At 41.1% G+C, this 9,366-nt stretch overlaps 1 pseudogene; it reads right to left on the reverse strand.

Moving 5' to 3' along the window:
- Nucleotides 1-5,029: 5,029 nt before the first annotated feature.
- Nucleotides 5,030-9,366, reverse strand: part of LOC102849573 — an 8,734-nt pseudogene continuing 4,397 nt past the window's right edge.

The raw sequence follows: 9,366 nt of genomic DNA on the forward strand, positions 1-9,366 counted from the left end.
CTTCTGAAATAGCAGGCCTCTGAAAACCCTATGCACAACAGAACACACGCAGATTAACAAAAAGGGCAACCTAGGTAGAACCATCAAGTATGGAAACACAAGGGAGGAGGAACAGTTGTAAGCAGACCTATGTATGACTAATGCTGCAAAAAATCTCCCTGAGCTTCAGTCTTCTCTGGTATAAAATGGAAATGATAATCCTTGTCCTACCTGAGATTTGTGATTGTCATGAAGATAAAATTGGTGGTGGTTGTTGTTAGATGCTGAGTGGATTCTAATTCATAGCAAGTCTTACATAGATATAGCAAGTTTTATGTAAGTCCCATAGGCCTACAATATGTCTAAAAGTAGATAATCAGATCTTTTCTCCCTTAGAGCCTCTGGATAGGTTCAAACTGCCAATTTCTAGGTTAGTATTTGAGAGTTTCACTAGATTGCCCATCATTCTCCTGTGGAGTAGCTTAAACCAGGTGCTTTGGGATTGCAGCATAGGTTCTTATCACTAGGCCACCAGAGTTCCCTTTAAATTGATTGTTGTTGTTGTTGTTGTTGTGTTTTGTAACCCATAGCTACCCTCCACCAGGTTTTCAGAGACAGTAGATCACATGGGAGGAGATTATTTCTCCTTTTTCTGTGGAGCAGCTTGTGGATTTGAACTGCGTGCCTTTAAGATTGCAGCACAGTTTCTTACCACTAGAGCTCCCTTTTAAATTGATTAGGAAATATGAAAGAGTAAGGAATCATTCTCACTAGTGGGATAATGTGTAACAGAATAAATGCTAGTCTGTGAGTTGAGTTCCAGGCATGAGTCTGCCCTTCCCTGGTTCTGTGATTTTGGGATCAAGTGTAAAAGGAGGTTAAGTGCACTTGAGCCCATTGTTACAGGCACTGTGTCAATCCATCTCCCCCCAGTAGTGTTGGGCCCAAGTACCACCCTCACCTTCATGTCATTATAAGAATCATTTGTAGTCCTCAAACAACTCCCAGTCATATCTCAAATGCATGAAAAATTTGGTACCTACTATGCAGCCTAGTGAGTAAGGAAACTGAAGGCAGACATTTCTAATCCACTAGAGCTGTGCTCTGTAGGAGAAAGATAGGCAATCTCACCTGTGCTAACTACTGCCTCTAAAAACCCACTGGAGGGTTAGCTATAAGTCAGTTCCAATTAGCACACAACAAGAAGAACTACATGTAACTTTTTATTGATGTTGAGATTGAACCCATATCACAGGCTTTGATCTTCTGCAGTAAGTGCTTCAAGTCTTCTTCACTGTCTGTAAGCAAGGTTGTGTCATCTATATAACAAGATTATTGATGAGGCCTCCTCCAATCCGCATGCTATATTTTTCTTCATATAGCTGTTGTGTATTGTTGAGTCAGAGCAAACCTATAGTTGACCCTCTGCGGGTTTTCAGAGGCAGTTAATCGCACAGGAAGAGATTGCACAGACTTGTGCAGAGCAGATGGTGGATTCGGGATTGCAGCTCAGCTTTTTGCCACTAGGCCACCAGAGAGAGTTGAGTCCTTGAATTATTTTCTTAACATACAGATTGAATAGATATCAAGAAAGGATACAACCCTGACTCACACATTTTATGATTTTTTTTCTCTCAATAGAAGAGACTTTTTAAAATTGATACATTTATGCAAATACACTCAGAGTTGAGAGCTTCTTAGGCCTAATGATAATTTAAACTCAGAGAAGTGACCTGGACTTTGAGACTTAGCCCTCCCGGGAACCTGGGTCCCTTGATATGGGAAGGGTATCTTAGATCTCCTTCAGGCTCCTTGCTTAGTTTTATATGAGTTTGGTACAAAGCTGTCAGCTGCCTTCAACTCAGACAATTGGGGGGAAAAAATCAGATTCAAGAAATGAGGAGCAGAAAAAGAGTAAAATCTAGGGGTGGACAGGGATAAAAGGGCCATATTGAGTCTGCATCAGCAGAAAATATCATGGTAAGTTAGGGAAGTGTCTTAGTACCTAACAGTAAAATAGGACAAGGAAAACGGGGCTTTCGCCACTCAGAGAGGAGGAGCCAGGTAAGGGAATAGCTGCATGCAATAAACACCTGCAAAGAACAGAAATCTATTATCTATCTTCATTCTGGCTAGCTGAGACATAAATCTCCTGTCATTGGTCAAAGATCTAATATAAGGAGCCCTAGTCAAACATAAATATGATGAACTAATGCTCTTGGTTCTAAAACTTGGAAGTGGATTAGTTTCACAAGGAGAGGAGGAATGAATGAGTAGAAGGATGAGCTCAACAGTAGTGCCGATGAGGGTGAACAATGCTGAGGGATACAGAACAGTTCACAGTGACAACACAACACATATTTATTTATTTATTTGAATTTTTTTATTATTAATTTTATTGAAAACTGACAAGATATTTTGGATTTCCATTCATTCATTGTTGCACTTTTCTGCCTGCCCACCTCTCCCCCCACCCCAGTACACTCTTCTCTTTGAAAAGTAAAGGAAAAATTCTTTCATTATTTTACAATCCCTCCCCCCTAGTCCACTCCACTATGCAGCCTTTGTTCTGGACTCCTGTGATGACAAAAATACCTAATCACATATCCCTTTTAAACAGTTTTCTCCCTCATTCGCTTCAATGAAGTATACATTATTTATCCCATCTTTCTCAGTCTCTCTCCAACGCCAACGTCAGTCCTGTTTTACAACAGTGGCACCATGCAGTATTTGTCCTTTTGTGACTGAGATATTTCACTCAGCATAATGTCTTCCACGGTCACCTATTTTGAATAATATTTCAGGAGTTCCCTGTTTTTCAATGCAGAGTAGCATTCCATTTTGTGAATATACTACAGCTTCTCTATCCATTTGTTTGTTGATGGACACAACACATATTTATATCTGCTTGTCCCTAGGATCAACATGACAATGGACTTCTACCATCTCTGCTTACAGACACAAATAATTCAGGTTATAATCAGATTTTATAAAGAAAACTTTGAGCACATGTATATTTATAAAACTAATGTGGTTAAGGGGAAAAAAAAAGAACAATCTGAGAGTCAGTGAGGAACATTTCAGTCCTGGCTCTGTTGCTGTTCTGATGTTTGAACCTAGAAGAAGCATTCTGTGCTCCTTAATGTTTTCATTTGAAAATGTGTGTGATAAACCTCCACCTAAACTCCCTCTCTGTTCAGTGGATCTCAAGATGGAAACTTGCTGGGAAAAACTCAAAAGCAACATGAAGATGTGGTTTTGAAATTAAATGGACAAATGGTTGAACTGTCTAACAAAATCTTTCATTCTCCTAAGGGACTTGTGGGCCACCAGTGTGACAAACCTTGTTAAAGGACATTTATTTCTAGTTTTTAAGAAAAGGATTTTTTCAGGTGTGAGACCCTGATCATTTTTAGTTTGAATGATGAACTCTTACTTGTGGCTTGGCTTTAAGGTGGAGTCAGGTAAGAGTTAAGCTGCATATCCTTCAGGAGTTACAAGAAAGAACTTCAACTCAGACTGACTCACAGCTGACCCTTCAGTGGTTTATCAGGGGACTGTATATTGTATCAAGAACATTAACCATCTTATTCTCTGAAAACCACTGGTGAATTCAAACCACCAAAGCATTGTTGTCAGAGAGTTCTCCTGTAACCCAGTAGCTAAGTCCATCTCTAGGTGGGAATCCAGCAGTTCCATAGGAGAAAGATGAGCAATCTTCTGTGCCAGTTATAGCCTTGGAAACCCACTGAAGGGTCAGCTTTGAGTCAGTTCTGACTACACAGCAATGAAGTTTCACACAGAAGAGTCAAGCTACACAGGTATCAGTCTTGTGCCACATTTCATACTTTAAAAACATTACTGTTGTGTACCACAGAGTTGGAACCTACCCATCGTAAGAATTGACCCTCTAGAAAGCTTTCAGAGGCAGTTAATTGTACGGGAGGAGATTGTCCATCCTTCTCCGGCGGAACAGCTGGTGGACTTGAACTGCATGCCTGCTGACATCTTTATCCCAAATACACTTAAGTTTAATACCTTTTTAACAGGAGAACTACACTTGCCAAGTGTCCTCTATAGACCATCCACTGGCTGTATGTTTTATATGCATTCTGTCATTTCATTCTCAAGGTAACGTTAAAAGGCAGTGATTATGGATCCACTTTATAAGTAAAGGAATTAAGATCCAGAGTGGTTATATGGACTTATTCTATTGGTCACACCAATAGAACTTGGCAGATCTGAAAGAAAACGTCAGATCTTCTGACTTCACAGTTCATGCTTTTCCTCCTACAGTCCCAGGCTCCCTAGAATAAAAAGAAGTTCCAGCAAACTAGGGAAAATGATAAGCAGCAAGTAAAGAGCTCATCCATCCCATCTTATTCTGAAATGTCCCATTTTCAGAAAATCAAAATATGACAGAATCATTCCATAATAAACTCTCACAGAACATAGTCACAATATGACTTTGATGACTCAGAAGGCACTTCTAGATCTTTTTAGTGCCTCTGAAGTCTCACTGACAATATTAGTTATCACTGCACTATAAATACAAAAGGAAAGAAAATGCCAGGTAAAAGGCAGCATCTCTGCCCCCAGGGTGCTGGGCACCACACAGCTTTTCTCACAGCTCTCTTCTCTCTCTCTCTCTAAATTACACCAGGCCAAAGAAATAAATTGAATCAATCAGCATAGCCTTCCATTTTTAGACATATAGTCTCAAGAGAAATCAATTCAGAATGATCTTGTCTTTCCAAAACTTGATCCTTAAGATCCTAAAACTGTCATATTATTGTGCACAAGATTTTTGGCAGTTGTACATTCTTTTATAAAGCAGGCATGAAAGTTGAAGACTGTAACTGGTATTTCAATGCATCCTTTGGGTGTGTCAGACTGCAAGAGGCAGTGTGGCTATGTGGACAGAGAAAGGTCTGAACTTGTAGTGAATTGAGATCCTTGGCTTGAAATGCTGTTCAGTTGTCCCAGACCCTGGCTCTCTTGCAACACTGAACAATTACATACCCAAACAACCAGGATAAAACCAATAATCTCAGTATTTGAATTTCCAGAAAATGGCCAATTTTAGGAATGCAATTTTTTGCCCATTAGAGCAAATGAGAATGAAAGTTGTATTGGAAGCTGGAGAAGCTGGAAGACTGTGAAACCTGATGTGCTTCACAAAGTGGGGCTCCACCACATAGGCCTGCTCCCCCTTGGCCCTCAAGAGAAAATACAGTGTCATGTCTTTGCCAAAGCCCTGATGGTAGTACACCTGGGACAGGTAGGTGAGGGAGGGTCTGGTGGGCAGCAGTGGCAGGGAAGAGTATGGCTGGTGTGCAGAACTGTGATGCAGGAACTACAATGTATAGGGAAGGTCTCAGCTGCCTTAGTTCCAGAAAATAGTGCCATCCAACAAGTTCGATCAAACCCATGCTATACAGGGAGAAGAGCAACACGAGCCAGCTAAACCCTGGACAGCTGGCAAACCTCATGTATATCCAGGTTAGTAAGGGCCCCAGGACCATGCTCACTCCAATCCACTCAAGGATCCACGTGGGCTCTGGGTTGATATAGTGCTGGAACCTCTCAGAATGTTAGAGCTATAGATAAAGGACATCTCTGAGGTGTGGCTCAGAAAAGCAGGCTCACAGAAGGTTTTCCGAGATGGAGAAGATTTGCTCTTCAGGAGCATCACGTTGGCAGGGAAGATTCCAGGCAATCCCCTATTTTCTGTTTCTCCCCAATCTTCATATTATTCCTGTTCTATAAATGTGGCATTATGCGATGTTTGTCTTTTTGTGACTGAGATATTTCACTCAGCATAATGTCCTCTAGGGTCACCCATTTTGTATAATATTTCATGAGTTGTTTTTCTGCCAGAAGGAGCATGGTGGTGTGAGTGCAGGAATCGTGGCAAGCTTTTGGAGTTGAGTGCTTTTCCGGGCATGTGTTTGGCGTGCAGGTTTGCTGTGTCCCCGGGAGCAAGGCAAGCCAGGTTTGGCCTTAGGGCTTGAGGCAGGAGGCAGCCCAAGCCCAAAGGCAGCTGGGAGAGGAGGCCGGCCATGTTCTTGGCTCCTCTCAGGGTCTCTGGAGCTGCTTCTTTCCAGAAGAGCATGGTGGTGGGAGTGCAGGAATTGTGGCAAGCTTTTGGAGTCGAGTGCTTTTCCGGGCATGTGACAGTGATGTGCCAATCATGGTAATGGGTACCCATAGTGGACAGTGTTGGCTGGAGCTTCCCGACTAAAACAAGCCTGGAAGCAGGAGCAGCATCCACTTCCGAAATTGCTTGCCTCCGGAAACTCTATGTACAAACAGTGCTCAGGCCGTTTGTTCATAGGGTCTCTGTGAGTTGTCTACAACTCAATGGCACCAAACAACAACTTTGTTTTTCAATGCAGCGAAGTATTCCATTGTGTGAATATACCACAGCTTCTCTATCCATTCATTTGCTGATGGGCACTTGGGTTGTTTCCAACTTTTTGCTATTGTGAACAAAGACACAATAAACATGGGTGTGCATATATCTGCTTCGGTGGCAGTTCTGATTTCTTTAAGGTATATTCCCAGTAGTGGAATTGCTGGGTCAAATGGTATTTCTATTTGTAACTTTTTGAGATAGCGCCATACTGCTTTCCTAGTGGTGGCACCATTTTATACTCCCACTAACAGTGAATAAGGGTTCCAGTTTCTCCACAACCTTGCCAGCATTTGTTGCTTGCTGTTCTATTAAATTTTGATATTCTTACTGGGGTGAGATGATATCTCATAGTTGTTTTGATTTGCATCTTTCTTAGGGCTAGGGATTTTGAACATTTCTTCATGTGTTTGGTCATCATCTGAATTATCTTCTTTGCTGAAATGTCTGTTCATATCCTGTATCCATTTTTCAGTTGGGTTGTTTATCTTGCTGTGGTAAGGGTGATTAATTTTATAAAACATAATGATTGGAAATGATTGTATGATACACAATGTGAATGAAGGATAGTGTGAAATACAATGCATACAAGCTTTGTAAGCAAACCAATATAAAATAAATGTTTTTTTTCAAACCATATGGCATATGGAGCTTTTGTGGTGCAGAGGTTAATCAAATCCATCATCTGCTCTACATTAAAAACATGGGCAGTGATGAAGTCTCAAAAACTCAGTTGTGGATTGGCTGAGTGACAAACTATGGCTGTGAGTTTGGCTTTTATCTTTTGGTCTATAATTGCCACAGAATGAAAGAGGAGATAGGAGCCACTAATTTATCACCATTTGTTATGAAATGACCTTGCTAGTATACCTTTCCATGCCTCCCCCTTCTTATTGCTCTTCAACCCCTAAATATCAATGACTATATTAATAATTCATAATTCATCTGGTCTAGATACCCAGTCCACAAAATCAGTTGTGTCCATCTTCAGAGTATTAGAATGAAAAATAAGTGAGCTTTTAGATGCAAGCAGTTAAGCATACTCAGCTACCAAACTGACATTCAGAGTTTCAACTCCACTTGGAGGTACCTCAGAAACAAGACCCGACAATCTATTTCCCAAAAAGCTCTGTCAATGAAAACCCAGTGCAGCACAATTGTGCTCATATACATGTGGAGTCACTTTGACTCTCAATAAACTTGATGGCAAGCGGCTTTGAGTATTTGGAAAATAATAATGAACAGATGAAAGATATTTTTGTATTGCATTTGGAAAGTCTGCTGTCAGAGACCTCTCCAAAGTACTGAAGAGCAACTATGTCAATCTGGAGATTAAGGTGCGCCTGATACAGGTAATAGTCTTTGCAATCACTTGCTATGCATCAGAGAGCAGGGATGATAGAAGGAGAATTGATGCCTTTGAGCTGTGATGCTAGAGAAGAGTAATGAATATACCATGGACTGCTAGGAGAACAAACAGGTTCGTCCTGGAGAGGGTGAGACTCAGGTGATCCTTGGAGGCAAGGATTCTGAAGCTTCATCTGACATACTTTGGACATGTTGAAAGGAGAAAGCAGTCCTTGGAGAGGAAAGTCATGTTTGTGGGGAGGATGGAGGGATAGCGCAAGAGAGGAAGACACTCATTAAGATGGATTGATTCAGTCACTGGGGTAATGGGGGTAGGTGTGTCAGAGACAGTGAGATTGGCACAGGATAGAACATGATTTAGAGCTGTTGTACAGAGTCACTATGAGATGCAGGCAACTTGATGGCACATAACAACACAACAAGAACAAGAGGAATACTGCATGGTTTAAAATCAAGAAAGGTGTTTATCAGGGTTGTATCCTTTCTCCATGCCTATTCATTCTGTGTGCTGACCAAATCATTGGAGAAACTGAACTCTATGATGAAGCAAGCCATATTAGGATAGGTTGAAGATTCCTCAACAATTATGCAGATGATACAACTTTACTTGCTGAAAGTGAGGAAGATTTTAAATGCTTGCTATCGAAAATCATAAACTACAGCTTTCAATATGTACTGCATTTCAACATAAAGAAGACAAAAAATCTTCATCTGATAAGCAAAATCATGATAAAGAAAAGATTGAAATTGTCAATTATTTCATCTTACTTGAATCCTTGGTACCAGCAGTCAAGAGACCAGAAGACATATTTCATTGGGAAAGTTCACTATCAGGGACCTCTCCAAATTGCTGAAGAGCAATAATGTCAGTTTGAAGGCTTAGGTGCCCCTGATCTAGGCCATGATCTCCTCAATCATTTGCTATGCATCTGAGAGGTGAAAAATAAATAAGGATGATAGAATAAAGATTGATGCTTTTGAGATGTGGTATTAGAGAAGAACATTGTATATCCCATTGACTGAAAAAATAATCCCCCACAAAACAAAACAAACAGTTGTGTCTTGGAAAAATTGCAGCCAGAGTGATCTTTGGAGGCAAGGATGGCAAAGTTTTGTCTCACATAGTTTGGGAATGTTGCTAGGAGAGGCTATTCCTTGGAAATCTATATCATGCTAGGAAATGTGGAGGAAGGTCAGTGAAGGAGAGGGAAACCCTCAACAAAATGGACTGATAAGGTAGCAGCAGCAATGGACTCACGTGTGTGAGAGATTATGAGGATGGCACAGGGTTCAGATCTGTTTTTCATAGGGTTGTTATGTATCATACTTGATGATACCTAACAACAACATCAGGGTGGTTGTTGTTGTTATGTGCCATTGAGTTGCTTGTGACTCATAGCGACCCTACGTACAAGAGCCCTAAATGCCGTTCTATCCTGTGCCAACCTCACCGTCTCAAACACACTCATTCTCACCACTCCACTCACAGAATCGATCCATCTCATCGAGGGTCTTCCTCTCCTGCGCTGTCCCTCCACTCTCCCAAACATGATGTCCCTCTCCAAGGACCAGTCCCTCCTTGCAACATGCCCAAAGTATGTCAG

Source organism: Elephantulus edwardii, unplaced genomic scaffold (genome assembly GCF_000299155.1).
Source record: "Elephantulus edwardii isolate Elephantulus edwardi_28Jun2011 unplaced genomic scaffold, EleEdw1.0 scaffold00249, whole genome shotgun sequence".
NCBI classification, from domain to species: Eukaryota; Metazoa; Chordata; class Mammalia; order Macroscelidea; family Macroscelididae; genus Elephantulus; species Elephantulus edwardii.